Raw genomic sequence first — 24,260 nt, 5'->3', positions numbered from 1 at the left:
GAATCATGCAGGATTGAAATTTTTGATGGTTTTTTACTCCTCTCAACAGCCCAAACAAGTTTCTAAAAGGATGAATTTGCAACTACTTTACTTTTGGAGAAAATTCAAAATATTCATTATTCAATAGGGCCCAAAATTTCAAAAAACAGCGGTTTGAATGAACACACATTTCTTGGTAGAATCATGCAGGACTGAAATTTTTGATGTTTTTCTACTCCTCTCATGAGCCCAAACAAGTCTCTAAAAGGATGAGTTTGCAACTACTTTACTTTTGGAGAAAATTCAAAACATTCATTATTCAATAGAGCCCAATAGCAAAAACCAGCCTTTTGAATGAAGAATCACATTTCTTGGTAAAATCATGCAGGATTGAAATTTTTGATGGTTTTTTACTCCTCTCAACAGCCCAAACAAGTTTCTAAAAGGATGAGTTTGCAACTACTTTACTTTTGGAGAAAATTCAAAACATTCATTATTCAATAGGGCCCAAACTATCAAAAACCAGCGGTTTCAATGAACACACATTTCTTGGTAGAATCATGCAGGACTGAAATTTTTGATGTTTTTCTACTCCTCTCATGAGCCCAAACAAGTCTCTAAAAGCATGAGTTTGCAACTACTTTACTTTTGGAGAAAATTCAAAACATTCATTATTCAATAGAGCCCAATAGCAAAAATCAGGTTTTGAATGAAGAATCACAATTCTTGGTAGAATCATGCAGGATTGAAATTTTTGATGGTTTTTTACTCCTCTCAACAGCCCAAACAAGTTTCTAAAAGGATGAGTTTGCAACTACTTTACTTTTGGAGAAAATTCAAAACATTCATTATTCAATAGGGCCCAAAATATCAAAAACCAGCGGTTTGAATGAACACACATTTCTTGGTAGAATCATGCAGGACTGAAATTTTTGATGTTTTTCTACTCCTCTCATGAGCCCAAACAAGTCTCTAAAAGGATGAGTTTGCAACTACTTTACTTTTGGAGAAAATTCAAAACATTCATTATTCAATAGAGCCCAATAGCAAAAACCAGCCTTTTGAATGAAGAATCACATTTCTTGGTAGAATCATAAAGGATTGAAATTTTTGATGGTTTTTTACTCCTCTCAAAAGCCCAAACAAGTTTCTAAAAGGATGAGTTTGCAACTACTTTACTTTTGGAGAAAATTCAAAACATTCATTATTCAATAGGGCCCAAACTATCAAAAACCAGCGGTTTGAATGAACACTCAAATTTCTTGGTAGAATCGTGCAGGACTGAAATTTTTGATTTTTTTCTACTCCTCTCATGAGCCCAAACAAGACTCTAAAAGGATGAGTTTGCAACTACTTTACTTTTGGAGAAAATTCAAAACATTCATTATTCAATAGAGCCCAATAGCAAATGCCAGCGTTTTGAATGAAGAATCACATTTCTTGGTAGAATCATGCAGGATTGAAATTTTTGATGGTTTTTTACTCCTCTCAACAGCCCAAACAAGTTTCGAAAAGGATGAGTTTGCAACTACTTTACTTTTGGTGAAAAGTCAAAACATTCATTATTCAATAGGGCCCAAAATATCAAAAACCAGCGGTTTGAATGAACACTCACATTTCTTGGTAGAATCGTGCAGGACTGAAATTTTTGATGTTTTCCTACTCCTCTCATGAGCCCAAACAAGACTCTAAAAGGATGAGTTTGCAACTACTTTACTTTTGAGAAAATTCAAAACATTTATTATTCAATAGAGCCCAATAGCAAAAACCAGCGTTTTGAATGAAGAATCACATTTCTTGGTAGAATCATGCAGGATTGAAATTTTTGATGGTTTTTTACTCCTCTCAACAGCCCAAACAAGTTTCTAAAAGGATGAATTTGCAACTACTTTACTTTTGGAGAAAATTCAAAATATTCATTATTCAATAGGGCCCAAAATTTCAAAAAACAGCGGTTGAATGAACACACATTTCTTGGTAGAATCATGCAGGACTGAAATTTTTGATGTTTTTCTACTCCTCTCATGAGCCCAAACAAGTCTCTAAAAGGATGAGTTTGCAACTACTTTACTTTTGGAGAAAATTCAAAACATTCATTATTCAATAGAGCCCAAAAGCAAAAACCAGCCTTTTGAATGAAGAATCACATTTCTTGGTAGAATCATGCAGGATTGAAATTTTTGATGGTTTTTTACTCCTCTCAACAGCCCAAACAAGTTTCTAAAAGGATGAGTTTGCAACTACTTTACTTTTGGAGAAAATTCAAAACATTCATTATTCAATAGGGCCCAAACTATCAAAAACCAGCGGTTTCAATGAACACACATTTCTTGGTAGAATCATGCAGGACTGAAATTTTTGATGTTTTTCTACTCCTCTCATGAGCCCAAACAAGTCTCTAAAAGCATGAGTTTGCAACTACTTTACTTTTGGAGAAAATTCAAAACATTCATTATTCAATAGAGCCCAATAGCAAAAATCAGGTTTTGAATGAAGAATCACAATTCTTGGTAGAATCATGCAGGATTGAAATTTTTGATGGTTTTTTACTCCTCTCAACAGCCCAAACAAGTTTCTAAAAGGATGAGTTTGCAACTACTTTACTTTTGGAGAAAATTCAAAACATTCATTATTCAATAGGGCCCAAAATATCAAAAACCAGCGGTTTGAATGAACACACATTTCTTGGTAGAATCATGCAGGACTGAAATTTTTGATGTTTTTCTACTCCTCTCATGAGCCCAAACAAGTCTCTAAAAGGATGAGTTTGCAACTACTTTACTTTTGGAGAAAATTCAAAACATTCATTATTCAATAGAGCCCAATAGCAAAAACCAGCCTTTTGAATGAAGAATCACATTTCTTGGTAGAATCATGCAGGATTGAAATTTTTGATGGTTTTTTACTCCTCTCAACAGCCCAAACAAGTTTCTAAAAGGATGAGTTTGCAACTACTTTACTTTTGGAGAAAATTCAAAACATTCATTATTCAATAGGGCCCAAACTATCAAAAACCAGCGGTTTCAATGAACACACATTTCTTGGTAGAATCATGCAGGACTGAAATTTTTGATGTTTTTCTACTCCTCTCATGAGCCCAAACAAGTCTCTAAAAGCATGAGTTTGCAACTACTTTACTTTTGGAGAAAATTCAAAACTTTCATTATTCAATAGAGCCCAATAGCAAAAATCAGGTTTTGAATGAAGAATCACATTTCTTGGTAGAATCATGCAGGACTGAAATTTTTGATGTTTTTCTACTCCTCTCATGAGCCCAAACAAGTATCTAAAAGGATGAGTTTGCAACTACTTTACTTTTGGAGAAAATTCAAAACATTCATTATTCAATAGAGCCCAATAGCAAAAACCAGCGTTTTGAATAAAGTATCACATTTCTTGGTAGAATCATGCAGGATTGAAATTTTTGATGGTTTTTTACTCCTCTCAAAAGCCCAAACAAGTTTCTAAAAGGATGAGTTTGCAACTACTTTACTTTTGGAGAAAATTCAAAACATTCATTATTCAATAGGGCCCAAACTATCAAAAACCAGCGGTTTCAATGAACACACATTTCTTGGTAGAATCATGCAGGACTGAAATTTTTGATGTTTTTCTACTCCTCTCATGAGCCCAAACAAGTCTCTAAAAGCATGAGTTTGCAACTACTTTACTTTTGGAGAAAATTCAAAACATTAATTATACAATAGAGCCCAATAGCAAAAATCAGGTTTTGAATGAAGAATCACATTTCTTGGTAGAATCATGCAGGATTGAAATTTTTGATGGTTTTTTACTCCTCTCAACAGCCCAAACAAGTTTCTAAAAGGTTGAGTTTGCAACTTCTTTACTTTTGGAGAAAATTCAAAACATTCATTATTCAATAGGGCCCAAAATATCAAAAACCAGCGGTTTGAATGAACACACATTTCTTGGTAGAATCATGCAGGACTGAAATTTTTGATGTTTTTCTACTCCTCTCATGAGCCCAATCAAGTCTCTAAAAGCATGAGTTTGCAACTACTTTACTTTTGGAGAAAATTCAAAACATTCATTATTCAATAGAGCCCAATAGCAAAAATCAGGCTTTGAATGAAGAATCACATTTCTTGGTAGAATCATGCAGGATTGAAATTTTTGATGGTTTTTTACTCCTCTCAACAGCCCAAACAAGTTTCTAAAAGGATGAGTTTGCAACTACTTTACTTTTGGAGAAAATTCAAAACATTCATTATTCAATAGGGCCCAAAATATCAAAAACAAGCGGTTTGAATGAACACACATTTCTTGGTAGAATCGTGCAGGACTGAAATTTTTGATATTTTTCTACTCCTCTCATGAGCCCAAACAAGTCTCTAAAAGGATGAGTTTGCAACTACTTTACTTTTGGAGAAAATTCAAAACATTCATTATTCAATAGAGCCCAATAGCAAAAATCAGGTTTTGAATGAAGAATCACATTTCTTGGTAGAATCATGCAGGATTGAAATTTTTGATGGTTTTTTACTCCTCTCAACAGCCCAAACAAGTTTCTAAAAGAATGAGCTTGCAACTACTTTACTTTTGGAGAAAATTCAAAACATTCATTATTCAATAGGGCCCAAACTATCAAAAACCAGCGGTTTGAATGAACACACATTTCTTGGTAGAATCGTGCAGGACTGAAATTTTTGATGTTTTTCTACTCCTCTCATGAGCCCAACAAGACTTTAAAAGGATGAGTTTGCAACTACTTTACTTTTGGAGAAAATTCAAAACATTCATTATTCAATAGAGCCGAATAGCAAAAATCAGGTTTTGAATGAAGAATCACATTTCTTGGTAGAATCATGCAGGATTGAAATTTTTGATGGTTTTTTACTCCTCTCAAAAGCCCAAACAAGTTTCTAAAAGGATGAGTTTGCAACTACTTTACTTTTGGAGAAAATTCAAAACATTCATTATTCAATAGGGCCCAAACTATCAAAAACCAGCAGTTTGAATGAACACTCAAATTTCTTGGTAGAATCGTGCAGGACTGAAATTTTTGATGTTTTTCTACTCCTCTCATGAGCCCAAACAAGTCTCTAAAAGCATGAGTTTGCAACTACTTTACTTTTGGAGAAAATTCAAAACATTCATTATTCAATAGAGCCCAATAGCAAAAATCAGGTTTTGAATGAAGAATCACATTTCTTGGTAGAATCATGCAGGATTGAAATTTTTGATGGTTTTTTACTCCTCTCAACAGCCCAAACAAGTTTCTAAAAGGATGAGTTTGCAACTACTTTACTTTTGGAGAAAATTCAAAACATTCATTATTCAATAGGGCCCAAAATATCAAAAACAAGCGGTTTGAATGAACACACATTTCTTGGTAGAATCGTGCAGGACTGAAATTTTTGATATTTTTCTACTCCTCTCATGAGCCCAAACAAGTCTCTAAAAGGATGAGTTTGCAACTACTTTACTTTTGGAGAAAATTCAAAACATTCATTATTCAATAGAGCCCAATAGCAAAAATCAGGTTTTGAATGAAGAATCACATTTCTTGGTAGAATCATGCAGGATTGAAATTTTTGATGGTTTTTTACTCCTCTCAAAAGCCCAAACAAGTTTCTAAAAGGATGAGTTTGCAACTACTTTACTTTTGGAGAAAATTCAAAACATTCATTATTCAATAGGGCCCAAACTATCAAAAACCAGCAGTTTGAATGAACACTCAAATTTCTTGGTAGAATCGTGCAGGACTGAAATTTTTGATGTTTTTCTACTCCTCTCATGAGCCCAAACAAGACTCTAAAAGGATGAGTTTGCAACTACTTTACTTTTGGAGAAAATTCAAAACATTCATTATTCAATAGAGCGCAATAGCAAATACCAGCGTTTTGAATGAAGAATCACATTTCTTGGTAGAATCATGCAGGATTGAAATTTTTGATGGTTTTTTACTCCTCTCAACAGCCCAAACAAGTTTCTAAAAGGATGAGTTTGCAACTACTTTACTTTTGGAGAAAAGTCAAAACATTCATTATTCAATAGGGCCCAAAATATCAAAAACCAGCGGTTTGAATGAACACTCACATTTCTTGGTAGAATCGTGCAGGACTGAAATTTTTGATGTTTTTCTACTCCTCTCATGAGCCCAAACAAGACTCTAAAAGGATGAGTTTGCAACTACTTTACTTTTGAGAAAATTCAAAACATTTATTATTCAATAGAGCCCAATAGCAAAAACCAGCGTTTTGAATGAAGAATCACATTTCTTGGTAGAATCATGCAGGATTGAAATTTTTGATGGTTTTTTACTCCTCTCAACAGCCCAAACAAGTTTCTAAAAGGATGAGTTTGCAACTACTTTACTTTTGGAGAAAATTCAAAACATTCATTATTCAATAGGGCCCAAAATTTCAAAAAACAGCGGTTTGAATGAACACACATTTCTTGGTAGAATCATGCAGGACTGAAATTTTTGATGTTTTTCTACTCCTCTCATGAGCCCAAACAAGTCTCTAAAAGGATGAGTTTGCAACTACTTTACTTTTGGAGAAAATTCAAAACATTCATTATTCAATAGAGCCCAATAGCAAAAACCAGCCTTTTGAATGAAGAATCACATTTCTTGGTAGAATCATGCAGGATTGAAATTTTTGATGGTTTTTTACTCCTCTCAACAGCCCAAACAAGTTTCTAAAAGGATGAGTTTGCAACTACTTTAATTTTGGAGAAAATTCAAAACATTCATTATTCAATAGGGCTCAAACTATCAAAAACCAGCGGTTTCAATGAACACACATTTCTTGGTAGAATCATGCAGGACTGAAATTTTTGATGTTTTTCTACTCCTCTCATGAGCCCAAACAAGTCTCTAAAAGCATGAGTTTGCAACTACTTTACTTTTGGAGAAAATTCAAAACATTCATTATTCAATAGAGCCCAATAGCAAAAATCAGGTTTTGAATGAAGAATCACAATTCTTGGTAGAATCATGCAGGATTGAAATTTTTGATGGTTTTTTACTCCTCTCAACAGCCCAAACAAGTTTCTAAAAGGATGAGTTTGCAACTACTTTACTTTTGGAGAAAATTCAAAACATTCATTATTCAATAGGGCCCAAAATATCAAAAACCAGCGGTTTGAATGAACACACATTTCTTGGTAGAATCATGCAGGACTGAAATTTTTGATGTTTTTCTACTCCTCTCATGAGCCCAAACAAGTCTCTAAAAGGATGAGTTTGCAACTACTTTACTTTTGGAGAAAATTCAAAACATTCATTATTCAATAGAGCCCAATAGCAAAAACCAGCCTTTTGAATGAAGAATCACATTTCTTGGTAGAATCATGCAGGATTGAAATTTTTGATGGTTTTTTACTCCTCTCAACAGCCCAAACAAGTTTCTAAAAGGATGAGTTTGCAACTACTTTACTTTTGGAGAAAATTCAAAACATTCATTATTCAATAGGCCCCAAACTATCAAAAACCAGCAGTTTCAATGAACACACATTTCTTGGTAGAATCATGCAGGACTGAAATTTTTGATGTTTTTCTACTCCTCTCATGAGCCCAAACAAGTCTCTAAAAGCATGAGTTTGCAACTACTTTACTTTTGGAGAAAATTCAAAACATTCATTATTCAATAGAGCCGAATAGCAAAAATCAGGTTTTGAATGAAGAATCACATTTCTTGGTAGAATCATGCAGGATTGAAATTTTTGATGTTTTTCTACTCCTCTCATGAGCCCAAACAAGACTCTAAAAGGATGAGTTTGCAACTACTTTACTTTTGGAGAAAATTCAAAACATTCATTATTCAATAGAGCCCAATAGCAAATACCAGCGTTTTGAATGAAGAATCACATTTCTTGGTAGAATCATGCAGGATTGAAATTTTTGATGGTTTTTTACTCCTCTCAACAGCCCAAACAAGTTTCTAAAAGGATGAGTTTGCAACTACTTTACTTTTGGAGAAAAGTCAAAACATTCATTATTCAATAAGGCCCAAAATATCAAAAACCAGCGGTTTGAATGAACACTCACATTTCTTGGTAGAATCGTGCAGGACTGAAATTTTTGATGTTTTCCTACTCCTCTCATGAGCCCAAACAAGACTCTAAAAGGATGAGTTTGCAACTACTTTACTTTTGAGAAAATTCAAAACATTTATTATTCAATAGAGCCCAACAGCAAAAACCAGCGTTTTGAATGAAGAATCACATTTCTTGGTAGAATCATGCAGGATTGAAATTTTTGATGGTTTTTTACTCCTCTCAACAGCCCAAACAAGTTTCTAAAAGGATGAATTTGCAACTACTTTACTTTTGGAGAAAATTCAAAATATTCATTATTCAATTGGGCCCAAAATTTCAAAAAACAGCGGTTTGAATGAACACACATTTCTTGGTAGAATCATGCAGGACTGAAATTTTTGATGTTTTTCTACTCCTCTCATGAGCCCAAACAAGTCTCTAAAAGGATGAGTTTGCAACTACTTTACTTTTGGAGAAAATTCAAAACATTCATTATTCAATAGAGCCCAATAGCAAAAACCAGCCTTTTGAATGAAGAATCACATTTCTTGGTAAAATCATGCAGGATTGAAATTTTTGATGGTTTTTTACTCCTCTCAACAGCCCAAACAAGTTTCTAAAAGGATGAGTTTGCAACTACTTTACTTTTGGAGAAAATTCAAAACATTCATTATTCAATAGGGCCCAAACTATCAAAAACCAGCGGTTTCAATGAACACACATTTCTTGGTAGAATCATGCAGGACTGAAATTTTTGATGTTTTTCTACTCCTCTCATGAGCCCAAACAAGTCTCTAAAAGCATGAGTTTGCAACTACTTTACTTTTGGAGAAAATTCAAAACATTCATTATTCAATAGAGCCCAATAGCAAAAATCAGGTTTTGAATGAAGAATCACAATTCTTGGTAGAATCATGCAGGATTGAAATTTTTGATGGTTTTTTACTCCTCTCAACAGCCCAAACAAGTTTCTAAAAGGATGAGTTTGCAACTACTTTACTTTTGGAGAAAATTCAAAACATTCATTATTCAATAGGGCCCAAAATATCAAAAACCAGCGGTTTGAATGAACACACATTTCTTGGTAGAATCATGCAGGACTGAAATTTTTGATGTTTTTCTACTCCTCTCATGAGCCCAAACAAGTCTCTAAAAGGATGAGTTTGCAACTACTTTACTTTTGGAGAAAATTCAAAACATTCATTATTCAATAGAGCCCAATAGCAAAAACCAGCCTTTTGAATGAAGAATCACATTTCTTGGTAGAATCATGCAGGATTGAAATTTTTGATGGTTTTTTACTCCTCTCAAAAGCCCAAACAAGTTTCTAAAAGGATGAGTTTGCAACTACTTTACTTTTGGAGAAAATTCAAAACATTCATTATTCAATAGGGCCCAAACTATCAAAAACCAGCGGTTTGAATGAACACTCAAATTTCTTGGTAGAATCGTGCAGGACTGAAATTTTTGATGTTTTTCTACTCCTCTCATGAGCCCAAACAAGACCCTAAAAGGATGAGTTTGCAACTACTTTACTTTTGGAGAAAATTCAAAACATTCATTATTCAATAGAGCCCAATAGCAAATGCCAGCGTTTTGAATGAAGAATCACATTTCTTGGTAGAATCATGCAGGATTGAAATTTTTGATGGTTTTTTACTCCTCTCAACAGCCCAAACAAGTTTCTAAAAGGATGAGTTTGCAACTACTTTACTTTTGGAGAAAAGTCAAAACATTCATTATTCAATAGGGCCCAAAATATCAAAAACCAGCGGTTTGAATGAACACTCACATTTCTTGGTAGAATCGTGCAGGACTGAAATTTTTGATGTTTTCTTACTCCTCTCATGAGCCCAAACAAGACTCTAAAAGGATGAGTTTGCAACTACTTTACTTTTGAGAAAATTCAAAACATTTATTATTCAATAGAGCCCAATAGCAAAAACCAGCGTTTTGAATGAAGAATCACATTTCTTGGTAGAATCATGCAGGATTGAAATTTTTGATGGTTTTTTACTCCTCTCAACAGCCCAAACAAGTTTCTAAAAGGATGAATTTGCAACTACTTTACTTTTGGAGAAAATTCAAAATATTCATTATTCAATAGGGCCCAAAATTTCAAAAAACAGCGGTTTGAATGAACACACATTTCTTGGTAGAATCATGCAGGACTGAAATTTTTGATGTTTTTCTACTCCTCTCATGAGCCCAAACAAGTCTCTAAAAGGATGAGTTTGCAACTACTTTACTTTTGGAGAAAATTCAAAACATTCATTATTCAATAGAGCCCAAAAGCAAAAACCAGCCTTTTGAATGAAGAATCACATTTCTTGGTAGAATCATGCAGGATTGAAATTTTTGATGGTTTTTTACTCCTCTCAACAGCCCAAACAAGTTTCTAAAAGGATGAGTTTGCAACTACTTTACTTTTGGAGAAAATTCAAAACATTCATTATTCAATAGGGCCCAAACTATCAAAAACCAGCGGTTTCAATGAACACACATTTCTTGGTAGAATCATGCAGGACTGAAATTTTTGATGTTTTTCTACTCCTCTCATGAGCCCAAACAAGTCTCTAAAAGCATGAGTTTGCAACTACTTTACTTTTGGAGAAAATTCAAAACATTCATTATTCAATAGAGCCCAATAGCAAAAATCAGGTTTTGAATGAAGAATCACAATTCTTGGTAGAATCATGCAGGATTGAAATTTTTGATGGTTTTTTACTCCTCTCAACAGCCCAAACAAGTTTCTAAAAGGATGAGTTTGCAACTACTTTACTTTTGGAGAAAATTCAAAACATTCATTATTCAATAGGGCCCAAAATATCAAAAACCAGCGGTTTGAATGAACACACATTTCTTGGTAGAATCATGCAGGACTGAAATTTTTGATGTTTTTCTACTCCTCTCATGAGCCCAAACAAGTCTCTAAAAGGATGAGTTTGCAACTACTTTACTTTTGGAGAAAATTCAAAACATTCATTATTCAATAGAGCCCAATAGCAAAAACCAGCCTTTTGAATGAAGAATCACATTTCTTGGTAGAATCATGCAGGATTGAAATTTTTGATGGTTTTTTACTCCTCTCAACAGCCCAAACAAGTTTCTAAAAGGATGAGTTTGCAACTACTTTACTTTTGGAGAAAATTCAAAACATTCATTATTCAATAGGGCCCAAACTATCAAAAACCAGCGGTTTCAATGAACACACATTTCTTGGTAGAATCATGCAGGACTGAAATTTTTGATGTTTTTCTACTCCTCTCATGAGCCCAAACAAGTCTCTAAAAGCATGAGTTTGCAACTACTTTACTTTTGGAGAAAATTCAAAACTTTCATTATTCAATAGAGCCCAATAGCAAAAATCAGGTTTTGAATGAAGAATCACATTTCTTGGTAGAATCATGCAGGACTGAAATTTTTGATGTTTTTCTACTCCTCTCATGAGCCCAAACAAGTATCTAAAAGGATGAGTTTGCAACTACTTTACTTTTGGAGAAAATTCAAAACATTCATTATTCAATAGAGCCCAATAGCAAAAACCAGCGTTTTGAATAAAGTATCACATTTCTTGGTAGAATCATGCAGGATTGAAATTTTTGATGGTTTTTTACTCCTCTCAAAAGCCCAAACAAGTTTCTAAAAGGATGAGTTTGCAACTACTTTACTTTTGGAGAAAATTCAAAACATTCATTATTCAATAGGGCCCAAACTATCAAAAACCAGCGGTTTCAATGAACACACATTTCTTGGTAGAATCATGCAGGACTGAAATTTTTGATGTTTTTCTACTCCTCTCATGAGCCCAAACAAGTCTCTAAAAGCATGAGTTTGCAACTACTTTACTTTTGGAGAAAATTCAAAACATTAATTATACAATAGAGCCCAATAGCAAAAATCAGGTTTTGAATGAAGAATCACATTTCTTGGTAGAATCATGCAGGATTGAAATTTTTGATGGTTTTTTACTCCTCTCAACAGCCCAAACAAGTTTCTAAAAGGTTGAGTTTGCAACTTCTTTACTTTTGGAGAAAATTCAAAACATTCATTATTCAATAGGGCCCAAAATATCAAAAACCAGCGGTTTGAATGAACACACATTTCTTGGTAGAATCATGCAGGACTGAAATTTTTGATGTTTTTCTACTCCTCTCATGAGCCCAATCAAGTCTCTAAAAGCATGAGTTTGCAACTACTTTACTTTTGGAGAAAATTCAAAACATTCATTATTCAATAGAGCCCAATAGCAAAAATCAGGCTTTGAATGAAGAATCACATTTCTTGGTAGAATCATGCAGGATTGAAATTTTTGATGGTTTTTTACTCCTCTCAACAGCCCAAACAAGTTTCTAAAAGGATGAGTTTGCAACTACTTTACTTTTGGAGAAAATTCAAAACATTCATTATTCAATAGGGCCCAAACTATCAAAAACCAGCGGTTTGAATGAACACACATTTCTTGGTAGAATCATGCAGGACTGAAATTTTTGATGTTTTTCTACTCCTCTCATGAGCCCAAACAAGTCTCTAAAAGGATGAGTTTGCAACTGCTTTACTTTTGGAGAAAATTCAAAACATTCATTATTCAATAGAGCCCAATAGCAAAAACCAGCGTTTTGAATGAAGAATCACATTTCTTGGTAGAATCATGCAGGATTGAAATTTTTGATGGTTTTTTACTCCTCTCAACAGCCCAAACAAGTTTCTAAAAGGATGAGTTTGCAACTACTTTACTTTTGGAGAAATTCAAAACATTCATTATTCAATAGGGCCCAAAATATCAAAAACCAGCGGTTTGAATGAACACACATTTCTTGGTAGAATCGTGCAGGACTGAAATTTTTGATGTTTTTCTACTCCTCTCATGAGCCCAAACAAGACTCTAAAATGATGAGTTTGCAACTACTTTACTTTTGGAGAAAATTCAAAACATTCATTATTCAATAGAGCCCAATAGCAAATACCAGCGTTTTGAATGAAGAATCACATTTCTTGGTAGAATCATGCAGGATTGAAATTTTTGATGGTTTTTTACTCCTCTCAACAGCCCAAACAAGTTTCTAAAGGATGAGTTTGCAACTACTTTACTTTTGGAGAAAATTCAAAACATTCATTATTCAGTAGGGCCCAAAATATCAAAAACCAGCGGTTTGAATGAACACTCACATTTCTTGGTAGAATCGTGCAGGACTGAAATTTTTGATGTTTTTCTACTCCTCTCATGAGCCCAAACAAGACTCTAAAAGGATGAGTTTGCAACTACTTTACTTTTGGAGAAAATTCAAAACATTTATTATTCAATAGAGCCCAATAGCAAAAACCAGCGTTTTGAATGAAGAATCACATTTCTTGGTAGAATCATGCAGGATTGAAATTTTTGATGGTTTTTTACTCCTCTCAACAGCCCAAACAAGTTTCTAAAAGGATGAGTTTGCAACTACTTTACTTTTGGAGAAAAGTCAAAACATTCATTATTCAATTGGGCCCGAAATATAAAAAACCAGCGGTTTGAATGAACACTCACATTTCTTGGTAGAATCGTGCAGGACTGAAATTTTTGATGTTTTTCTACTCCTCTCATGAGCCCAAACAAGACTCTAAAAGGATGAGTTTGCAACTACTTTACTTTTGGAGAAAATTCAAAACATTTATTATTCAATAGAGCCCAATAGCAAAAACCAGCGTTTTGAATGAAGAATCACATTTCTTGGTAGAATCATGCAGGATTGAAATTTTTGATGGTTTTTTACTCCACTCAACAGCCCAAACAAGTTTCTAGAAGGATGAGTTTGCAACTACTTTACTTTTGGAGAAAAGTCAAAACATTCATTATTCAATAGGGCCCAAACTATCAAAAAACAGCGGTTTAAATGAACACACATTTCTTGGTAGAATCATGCAGGACTGAAATTTTTGATGTTTTTCTACTCCTCTCATGAGCCCAAACAAGTCTCTAAAAGCATGAGTTTACAACTACTTTACTTTTGGAGAAAATTCAAAACATTCATTATTCAATAGAGCCCAATAGCAAAAATCAGGTTTTGAATGAAGAATCACATTTCTTGGTAGAATCATGCAGGATTGAAATTTTTGATGGTTTTTTACTCCTCTCAACAGCCCAAACAAGTTTCTAAAAGGATGAGTTTGCAACTACTTTACTTTTGGAGAAAATTCAAAACATTCATTATTCAATAGGGCCCAAACTATCAAAAACCAGCGGTTTGAATGAACACACATTTCTTGGTAGAATCATGCAGGACTGAAATTTTTGATGTTTTTCTACTCCTCTCATGAGCCCAAACAAGTCTCTAAAAGGATGAGTTTGCAACTACTTTACTTTTGGAGAAAATTCAAAACATTCATTATTCAATAGAGCCCAATAGCAAAAACCAGCGTTTTGAATGAAGAATCACATTTCTTGGTAGAATCATGCAGGATTGAAATTTTTGATGTTTTTTTACTCCTCTCAACAGCCCAAACAAGTTTCTAAAAGGATGAGTTTGCAACTACTTTACTTTTGGAGAAAATTCAAAACATTCATTATTCAATAGGGCCCAAAATATCAAAAACCAGCGGTTTGAATGAACACACATTTCTAGGTAGAATCGTGCAGGACTGAAATTTTTGATGTTTTTCTACTCCTCTCATGAGCCCAAACAAGTCTCTAAAAGGATGAGTTTGCAACTACTTTACTTTTGGAGAAAAATCAAAACATTCATTATTCAATAGAGCCCAATAGCAAAAACCAGTGTTTTGAATGAAGAATCACATTTCTTGGTAGAATCATGCAGGATTGAAATTTTTGATGGTTTTTTACTCCTCTCAACAGCCCAAACAAGTTTCTAAAAGGATGAGTTTGCAACTACTTTACTTTTGGAGAAAATTCAAAACATTCATTATTCAATAGGGCCCAAACTATCAAAAACCAGCGGTTTGAATGAACACACATTTCTTGGTAGAATCATGCAGGACTGAAATTTTTGATGTTTTTCTACTCCTCTCATGAGCCCAAACAAGTCTCTAAAAGCATGAGTTTACAACTACTTTACTTTTGGAGAAAATTCAAAACATTCATTATTCAATAGAGCCCAATAGCAAAAATCAGGTTTTGAATGAAGAATCACATTTCTTGGTAGAATCATGCAGGATTGAAATTTTTGATGGTTTTTTACTCCTCTCAACTGCCCAAACAAGTTTCTAAAAGGATGAGTTTGCAACTACTTTACTTTTGGAGAAAATTCAAAACATTCATTATTCAATAGGGCCCAAAATATCAAAAGCAAGCGGTTTGAATGAACACACATTTCTTGGTAGAATCGTGCAGGACTGAAATTTTTGATATTTTTCTACTCCTCTCATGAGCCCAAACAAGTCTCTAAAAGGATGAGTTTGCAACTACTTTACTTTTGGAGAAAATTCAAAACATTCATTATTCAATAGAGCCCAATAGCAAAAATCAGGTTTTGAATGAAGAATCACATTTCTTGGTAGAATCATGCAGGATTGAAATTTTTGATGGTTTTTTACTCCTCTCAACAGCCCAAACAAGTTTCTAAAAGGATGAGCTTGCAACTACTTTACTTTTGGAGAAAATTCAAAACATTCATTATTCAATAGGGCCCAAACTATCAAAAACCAGCGGTTTGAATGAACACACATTTCTTGGTAGAATCGTGCAGGACTGAAATTTTTGATGTTTTTCTACTCCTCTCATGAGCCCAAACAAGACTCTAAAAGGATGAGTTTGCAATTACTTTACTTTTGGAGAAAATTCAAAACATTCATTATTCAATAGAGCCGAATAGCAAAAATCAGGTTTTGAATGAAGAATCACATTTCTTGGTAGAATCATGCAGGATTGAAATTTTTGATGGTTTTTTACTCCTCTCAACAGCCCAAACAAGTTTCTAAAAGGATGAGCTTGCAACTACTTTACTTTTGGAGAAAATTCAAAACATTCATTATTCAATAGGGCCCAAACTATCAAAAACCAGCGTTTTGAATGAACACTCAAATTTCTTGGTAGAATCGTGCAGGACTGAAATTTTTGATGTTTTTCTACTCCTCTCATGAGCCCAAACAAGACTCTAAAAGGATGAGTTTGCAACTACTTTACTTTTGGAGAAAATTCAAAACATTCATTATTCAATAGAGCCCAATAGCAAATACCAGCGTTTTGAATGAAGAATCACATTTCTTGGTAGAATCATGCAGGATTGAAATTTTTGATGGTTTTTTACTCCTCTCAACAGCCCAAACAAGTTTCTAAAGGATGAGTTTGCAACTACTTTACTTTTGGAGAAAATTCAAAACATTCATTATTCAATAGGGCCCAAAATATCAAAAACCAGCGGTTTGAATGAACACACATTTCTTGGTAGAATCGTGCAGGACTGAAATTTTTGATGTTTTTCTACTCCTCTCATGAGCCTAAACAAGTCTCTAAAAGTATGAGTTTGCATCTACTTTACTTTTGGAGAAAATTCAAAACATTCATTATTCAATAGAACCCAATAGCAAAAATCAGGTTTTGAATGAAGAATCACATTTCTTGGTAGAATCGTGCAGGACTGAAATTTTTGATGTTTTTCTACTCCTCTCATGAGCCCAAACAAGACTCTAAAAGGATGAGTTTGCAACTACTTTACTTTTGGAGAAAATTCAAAACATTTATTATTCAATAGAGCCCAATAGCAAAAACCAGCGTTTTGAATGAAGAATCACATTTCTTGGTAGAATCATGCAGGATTGAAATTTTTGATGGTTTTTTACTCCACTCAACAGCCCAAACAAGTTTCTAGAAGGATGAGTTTGCAACTACTTTACTTTTGGAGAAAAGTCAAAACATTCATTATTCAATAGGGCCCAAACTATCAAAAAACAGCGGTTTAAATGAACACACATTTCTTGGTAGAATCATGCAGGACTGAAATTTTTGATGTTTTTCTACTCCTCTCATGAGCCCAAACAAGTCTCTAAAAGCATGAGTTTACAACTACTTTACTTTTGGAGAAAATTCAAAACATTCATTATTCAATAGAGCCCAATAGCAAAAATCAGGTTTTGAATGAAGAATCACATTTCTTGGTAGAATCATGCAGGATTGAAATTTTTGATGGTTTTTTACTCCTCTCAACAGCCCAAACAAGTTTCTAAAAGGATGAGTTTGCAACTACTTTACTTTTGGAGAAAATTCAAAACATTCATTATTCAATAGGGCCCAAACTATCAAAAACCAGCGTTTTGAATGAACACTCAAATTTCTTGGTAGAATCGTGCAGGACTGAAATTTTTGATGTTTTTCTACTCCTCTCATGAGCCCAAACAAGACTCTAAAAGGATGAGTTTGCAACTACTTTACTTTTGGAGAAAATTCAAAACATTCATTATTCAATAGAGCCCAATAGCAAATACCAGCGTTTTGAATGAAGAATCACATTTCTTGGTAGAATCATGCAGGATTGAAATTTTTGATGGTTTTTTACTCCTCTCAACAGCCCAAACAAGTTTCTAAAGGATGAGTTTGCAACTACTTTACTTTTGGAGAAAATTCAAAACATTCATTATTCAATAGGGCCCAAAATATCAAAAACCAGCGGTTTGAATGAACACACATTTCTTGGTAGAATCGTGCAGGACTGAAATTTTTGATGTTTTTCTACTCCTCTCATGAGCCTAAACAAGTCTCTAAAAGTATGAGTTTGCATCTACTTTACTTTTGGAGAAAATTCAAAACATTCATTATTCAATAGAACCCAATAGCAAAAATCAGGTTTTGAATGAAGAATCACATTTCTTGGTAGAATCATGCAGGATTGAAATTTTTGATGGTTTTTTACTCCTCTCAACAGCCCAAACAAGTTTCTAAAAGGATGAGTTTGCAACTACTTTACTTTTGGAGAAAATTCAAAACATTCATTAATCAATATGGCCCAAAATATCAAAAACCAGCGGTTTGAATGAACACTCACATTTCTTGGTAGAATCGTGCAGGACTGAAATTTTTGATGTTTTTCTACTCCTCTCATGAGCCCAAACAAGTATCTAAAAGGATGAGTTTGCAACTACTTTACTTTTGGAGAAAATTCAAAACATTCATTATTCAATAGAGCCCAATAGCAAAAACCAGCGTTTTGAATAAAGTATCACATTTCTTGGTAGAATCATGCAGGATTGAAATTTTTGATGGTTTTTTACTCCTCTCAAAAGCCCAAACAAGTTTCTAAAAGGATGAGTTTGCAACTACTTTACTTTTGGAGAAAATTCAAAACATTCATTATTCAATAGGGCCCAAACTATCAAAAACCAGCGGTTTCAATGAACACACATTTCTTGGTAGAATCATGCAGGACTGAAATTTTTGATGTTTTTCTACTCCTCTCATGAGCCCAAACAAGTCTCTAAAAGCATGAGTTTGCAACTACTTTACTTTTGGAGAAAATTCAAAACATTAATTATACAATAGAGCCCAATAGCAAAAATCAGGTTTTGAATGAAGAATCACATTTCTTGGTAGAATCATGCAGGATTGAAATTTTTGATGGTTTTTTACTCCTCTCAACAGCCCAAACAAGTTTCTAAAAGGTTGAGTTTGCAACTTCTTTACTTTTGGAGAAAATTCAAAACATTCATTATTCAATAGGGCCCAAAATATCAAAAACCAGCGGTTTGAATGAACACACATTTCTTGGTAGAATCATGCAGGACTGAAATTTTTGATGTTTTTCTACTCCTCTCATGAGCCCAATCAAGTCTCTAAAAGCATGAGTTTGCAACTACTTTACTTTTGGAGAAAATTCAAAACATTCATTATTCAATAGAGCCCAATAGCAAAAATCAGGCTTTGAATGAAGAATCACATTTCTTGGTAGAATCATGCAGGATTGAAATTTTTGATGGTTTTTTACTCCTCTCAACAGCCCAAACAAGTTTCTAAAAGGATGAGTTTGCAACTACTTTACTTTTGGAGAAAATTCAAAACATTCATTATTCAATAGGGCCCAAACTATCAAAAACCAGCGGTTTGAATGAACACACATTTCTTGGTAGAATCATGCAGGACTGAAATTTTTGATGTTTTTCTACTCCTCTCATGAGCCCAAACAAGTCTCTAAAAGGATGAGTTTGCAACTGCTTTACTTTTGGAGAAAATTCAAAACATTCATTATTCAATAGAGCCCAATAGCAAAAACCAGCGTTTTGAATGAAGAATCACATTTCTTGGTAGAATCATGCAGGATTGAAATTTTTGATGGTTTTTTACTCCTCTCAACAGCCCAAACAAGTTTCTAAAAGGATGAGTTTGCAACTACTTTACTTTTGGAGAAATTCAAAACATTCATTATTCAATAGGGCCCAAAATATCAAAAACCAGCGGTTTGAATGAACACACATTTCTTGGTAGAATCGTGCAGGACTGAAATTTTTGATGTTTTTCTACTCCTCTCATGAGCCCAAACAAGACTCTAAAATGATGAGTTTGCAACTACTTTACTTTTGGAGAAAATTCAAAACATTCATTATTCAATAGAGCCCAATAGCAAATACCAGCGTTTTGAATGAAGAATCACATTTCTTGGTAGAATCATGCAGGATTGAAATTTTTGATGGTTTTTTACTCCTCTCAACAGCCCAAACAAGTTTCTAAAGGATGAGTTTGCAACTACTTTACTTTTGGAGAAAATTCAAAACATTCATCATTCAGTAGGGCTCAAAATATCAAAAACCAGCGGTTTGAATGAACACACATTTCTTGGTAGAATCGTGCAGGACTGAAATTTTTGATGTTTTTCTACTCCTCTCATGAGCCCAAACAAGACTCTAAAAGGATGAGTTTGCAATTACTTTACTTTTGGAGAAAATTCAAAACATTCATTATTCAATAGAGCCGAATAGCAAAAATCAGGTTTTGAATGAAGAATCACATTTCTTGGTAGAATCATGCAGGATTGAAATTTTTGATGGTTTTTTACTCCTCTCAAAAGCTCAAACAAGTTTCTAAAAGGATGAGTTTGCAACTACTTTACTTTTGGAGAAAATTCAAAACATTCATTATTCAATAGGGCCCAAACTATCAAAAACCAGCGTTTTGAATGAACACTCAAATTTCTTGGTAGAATCGTGCAGGACTGAAATTTTTGATGTTTTTCTACTCCTCTCATGAGCCCAAACAAGACTCTAAAAGGATGAGTTTGCAACTACTTTACTTTTGGAGAAAATTCAAAACATTCATTATTCAATAGAGCCCAATAGCAAATACCAGCGTTTTGAATGAAGAATCACATTTCTTGGTAGAATCATGCAGGATTGAAATTTTTGATGGTTTTTTACTCCTCTCAACAGCCCAAACAAGTTTCTAAAGGATGAGTTTGCAACTACTTTACTTTTGGAGAAAATTCAAAACATTCATTATTCAATAGGGCCCAAAATATCAAAAACCAGCGGTTTGAATGAACACACATTTCTTGGTAGAATCGTGCAGGACTGAAATTTTTGATGTTTTTCTACTCCTCTCATGAGCCTAAACAAGTCTCTAAAAGTATGAGTTTGCATCTACTTTACTTTTGGAGAAAATTCAAAACATTCATTATTCAATAGAACCCAATAGCAAAAATCAGGTTTTGAATGAAGAATCACATTTCTTGGTAGAATCATGCAGGATTGAAATTTTTGATGGTTTTTTACTCCTCTCAACAGCCCAAACAAGTTTCTAAAAGGATGAGTTTGCAACTACTTTACTTTTGGAGAAAATTCAAAACATTCATTAATCAATATGGCCCAAAATATCAAAAACCAGCGGTTTGAATGAACACTCACATTTCTTGGTAGAATCGTGCAGGACTGAAATTTTTGATGTTTTTCTACTCCTCTCATGAGCCCAAACAAGACTCTAAAAGGATGAGTTTGCAACTACTTTACTTTTGGAGAAAATTCAAAACATTCATTATTCAATAGAGCCCAATAGCAAAAACCAGCGTTTTGAATAAAGTATCACATTTCTTGGTAGAATCATGCAGGATTGAAATTTTTGATGGTTTTTTACTCCTCTCAAAAGCCCAAACAAGTTTCTAAAAGGATGAGTTTGCAACTACTTTACTTTTGGAGAAAATTCAAAACATTCATTATTCAATAGGGCCCAAACTATCAAAAACCAGCGGTTTCAATGAACACACATTTCTTGGTAGAATCATGCAGGACTGAAATTTTTGATGTTTTTCTACTCCTCTCATGAGCCCAAACAAGTCTCTAAAAGCATGAGTTTGCAACTACTTTACTTTTGGAGAAAATTCAAAACATTAATTATACAATAGAGCCCAATAGCAAAAATCAGGTTTTGAATGAAGAATCACATTTCTTGGTAGAATCATGCAGGATTGAAATTTTTGATGGTTTTTTACTCCTCTCAACAGCCCAAACAAGTTTCTAAAAGGATGAGTTTGCAACTACTTTACTTTTGGAGAAAATTCAAAACATTCATTATTCAATAGGGCCCAAACTATCAAAAACCAGCGGTTTGAATGAACACACATTTCTTGGTAGAATCATGCAGGACTGAAATTTTTGATGTTTTTCTACTCCTCTCATGAGCCCAAACAAGTCTCTAAAAGGATGAGTTTGCAACTGCTTTACTTTTGGAGAAAATTCAAAACATTCATTATTCAATAGAGCCCAATAGCAAAAACCAGCGTTTTGAATGAAGAATCACATTTCTTGGTAGAATCATGCAGGATTGAAATTTTTGATGGTTTTTTACTCCTCTCAACAGCCCAAACAAGTTTCTAAAAGGATGAAATTGCAACTACTTTACTTTTGGAGAAATTCAAAACATTCATTATTCAATAGGGCCCAAAATATCAAAAACCAGCGGTTTGAATGAACACACATTTCTTGGTAGAATCGTGCAGGACTGAAATTTTTGATGTTTTTCTACTCCTCTCATGAGCCCAAACAAGACTCTAAAATGATGAGTTTGCAACTACTTTACTTTTGGAGAAAATTCAAAACATTCATTATTCAATAGAGCCCAATAGCAAATACCAGCGTTTTGAATGAAGAATCACATTTCTTGGTAGAATCATGCAGGATTGAAATTTTTGATGGTTTTTTACTCCTCTCAACAGCCCAAACAAGTTTCTAAAGGATGAGTTTGCAACTACTTTACTTTTGGAGAAAATTCAAAACATTCATCATTCAGTAGGGCTCAAAATATCAAAAACCAGCGGTTTGAATGAACACACATTTCTTGGTAGAATCGTGCAGGACTGAAATTTTTGATGTTTTTCTACTCCTCTCATGAGCCCAAACAAGACTCTAAAAGGATGAGTTTGCAATTACTTTACTTTTGGAGAAAATTCAAAACATTCATTATTCAATAGAGCCGAATAGCAAAAATCAGGTTTTGAATGAAGAATCACATTTCTTGGTAGAATCATGCAGGATTGAAATTTTTGATGGTTTTTTACTCCTCTCAAAAGCTCAAACAAGTTTCTAAAAGGATGAGTTTGCAACTACTTTACTTTTGGAGAAAATTCAAAACATTCATTATTCAATAGGGCCCAAACTATCAAAAACCAGCGTTTTGAATGAACACTCAAATTTCTTGGTAGAATCGTGCAGGACTGAAATTTTTGATGTTTTTCTACTCCTCTCATGAGCCCAAACAAGACTCTAAAAGGATGAGTTTGCAACTACTTTACTTTTGGAGAAAATTCAAAACATTCATTATTCAATAGAGCCCAATAGCAAATACCAGCGTTTTGAATGAAGAATCACATTTCTTGGTAGAATCATGCAGGATTGAAATTTTTGATGGTTTTTTACTCCTCTCAACAGCCCAAACAAGTTTCTAAAGGATGAGTTTGCAACTACTTTACTTTTGGAGAAAATTCAAAACATTCATTATTCAATAGGGCCCAAAATATCAAAAACCAGCGGTTTGAATGAACACACATTTCTTGGTAGAATCGTGCAGGACTGAAATTTTTGATGTTTTTCTACTCCTCTCATGAGCCTAAACAAGTCTCTAAAAGTATGAGTTTGCATCTACTTTACTTTTGGAGAAAATTCAAAACATTCATTATTCAATAGAACCCAATAGCAAAAATCAGGTTTTGAATGAAGAATCACATTTCTTGGTAGAATCATGCAGGATTGAAATTTTTGATGGTTTTTTACTCCTCTCAACAGCCCAAACAAGTTTCTAAAAGGATGAGTTTGCAACTACTTTACTTTTGGAGAAAATTCAAAACATTCATTAATCAATATGGCCCAAAATATCAAAAACCAGCGGTTTGAATGAACACTCACATTTCTTGGTAGAATCGTGCAGGACTGAAATTTTTGATGTTTTTCTACTCCTCTCATGAGCCCAAACAAGACTCTAAAAGGATGAGTTTGCAACTACTTTACTTTTGGAGAAAATTCAAAACATTCATTATTCAATAGAGCCCAATAGCAAAAACCAGCGTTTTGAATAAAGTATCACATTTCTTGGTAGAATCATGCAGGATTGAAATTTTTGATGGTTTTTTACTCCTCTCAAAAGCCCAAACAAGTTTCTAAAAGGATGAGTTTGCAACTACTTTACTTTTGGAGAAAATTCAAAACATTCATTATTCAATAGGGCCCAAACTATCAAAAACCAGCGGTTTCAATGAACACACATTTCTTGGTAGAATCATGCAGGACTGAAATTTTTGATGTTTTTCTACTCCTCTCATGAGCCCAAACAAGTCTCTAAAAGCATGAGTTTGCAACTACTTTACTTTTGGAGAAAATTCAAAACATTAATTATACAATAGAGCCCAATAGCAAAAATCAGGTTTTGAATGAAGAATCACATTTCTTGGTAGAATCATGCAGGATTGAAATTTTTGATGGTTTTTTACTCCTCTCAACAGCCCAAACAAGTTTCTAAAAGGTTGAGTTTGCAACTTCTTTACTTTTGGAGAAAATTCAAAACATTCATTATTCAATAGGGCCCAAAATATCAAAAACCAGCGGTTTGAATGAACACACATTTCTTGGTAAAATCATGCAGGACTGAAATTTTTGATGTTTTTCTACTCCTCTCATGAGCCCAATCAAGTCTCTAAAAGCATGAGTTTGCAACTACTTTACTTTTGGAGAAAATTCAAAACATTCATTATTCAATAGAGCCCAATAGCAAAAATCAGGCTTTGAATGAAGAATCACATTTCTTGGTAGAATCATGCAGGATTGAAATTTTTGATGGTTTTTTACTCCTCTCAACAGCCGAAACAAGTTTCTAA

The sequence above is a fragment of the Dendrobates tinctorius genome, unplaced genomic scaffold (genome assembly GCF_039654945.1).
Source record: "Dendrobates tinctorius isolate UK_male_01 unplaced genomic scaffold, ASM3965494v1 ptg000045l, whole genome shotgun sequence".
In the NCBI taxonomy this organism is placed as follows: domain Eukaryota; kingdom Metazoa; phylum Chordata; class Amphibia; order Anura; family Dendrobatidae; genus Dendrobates; species Dendrobates tinctorius.
The sequence above is the reverse complement of the archived record's forward strand: the minus strand, read 5'-3'. Positions refer to the sequence as shown.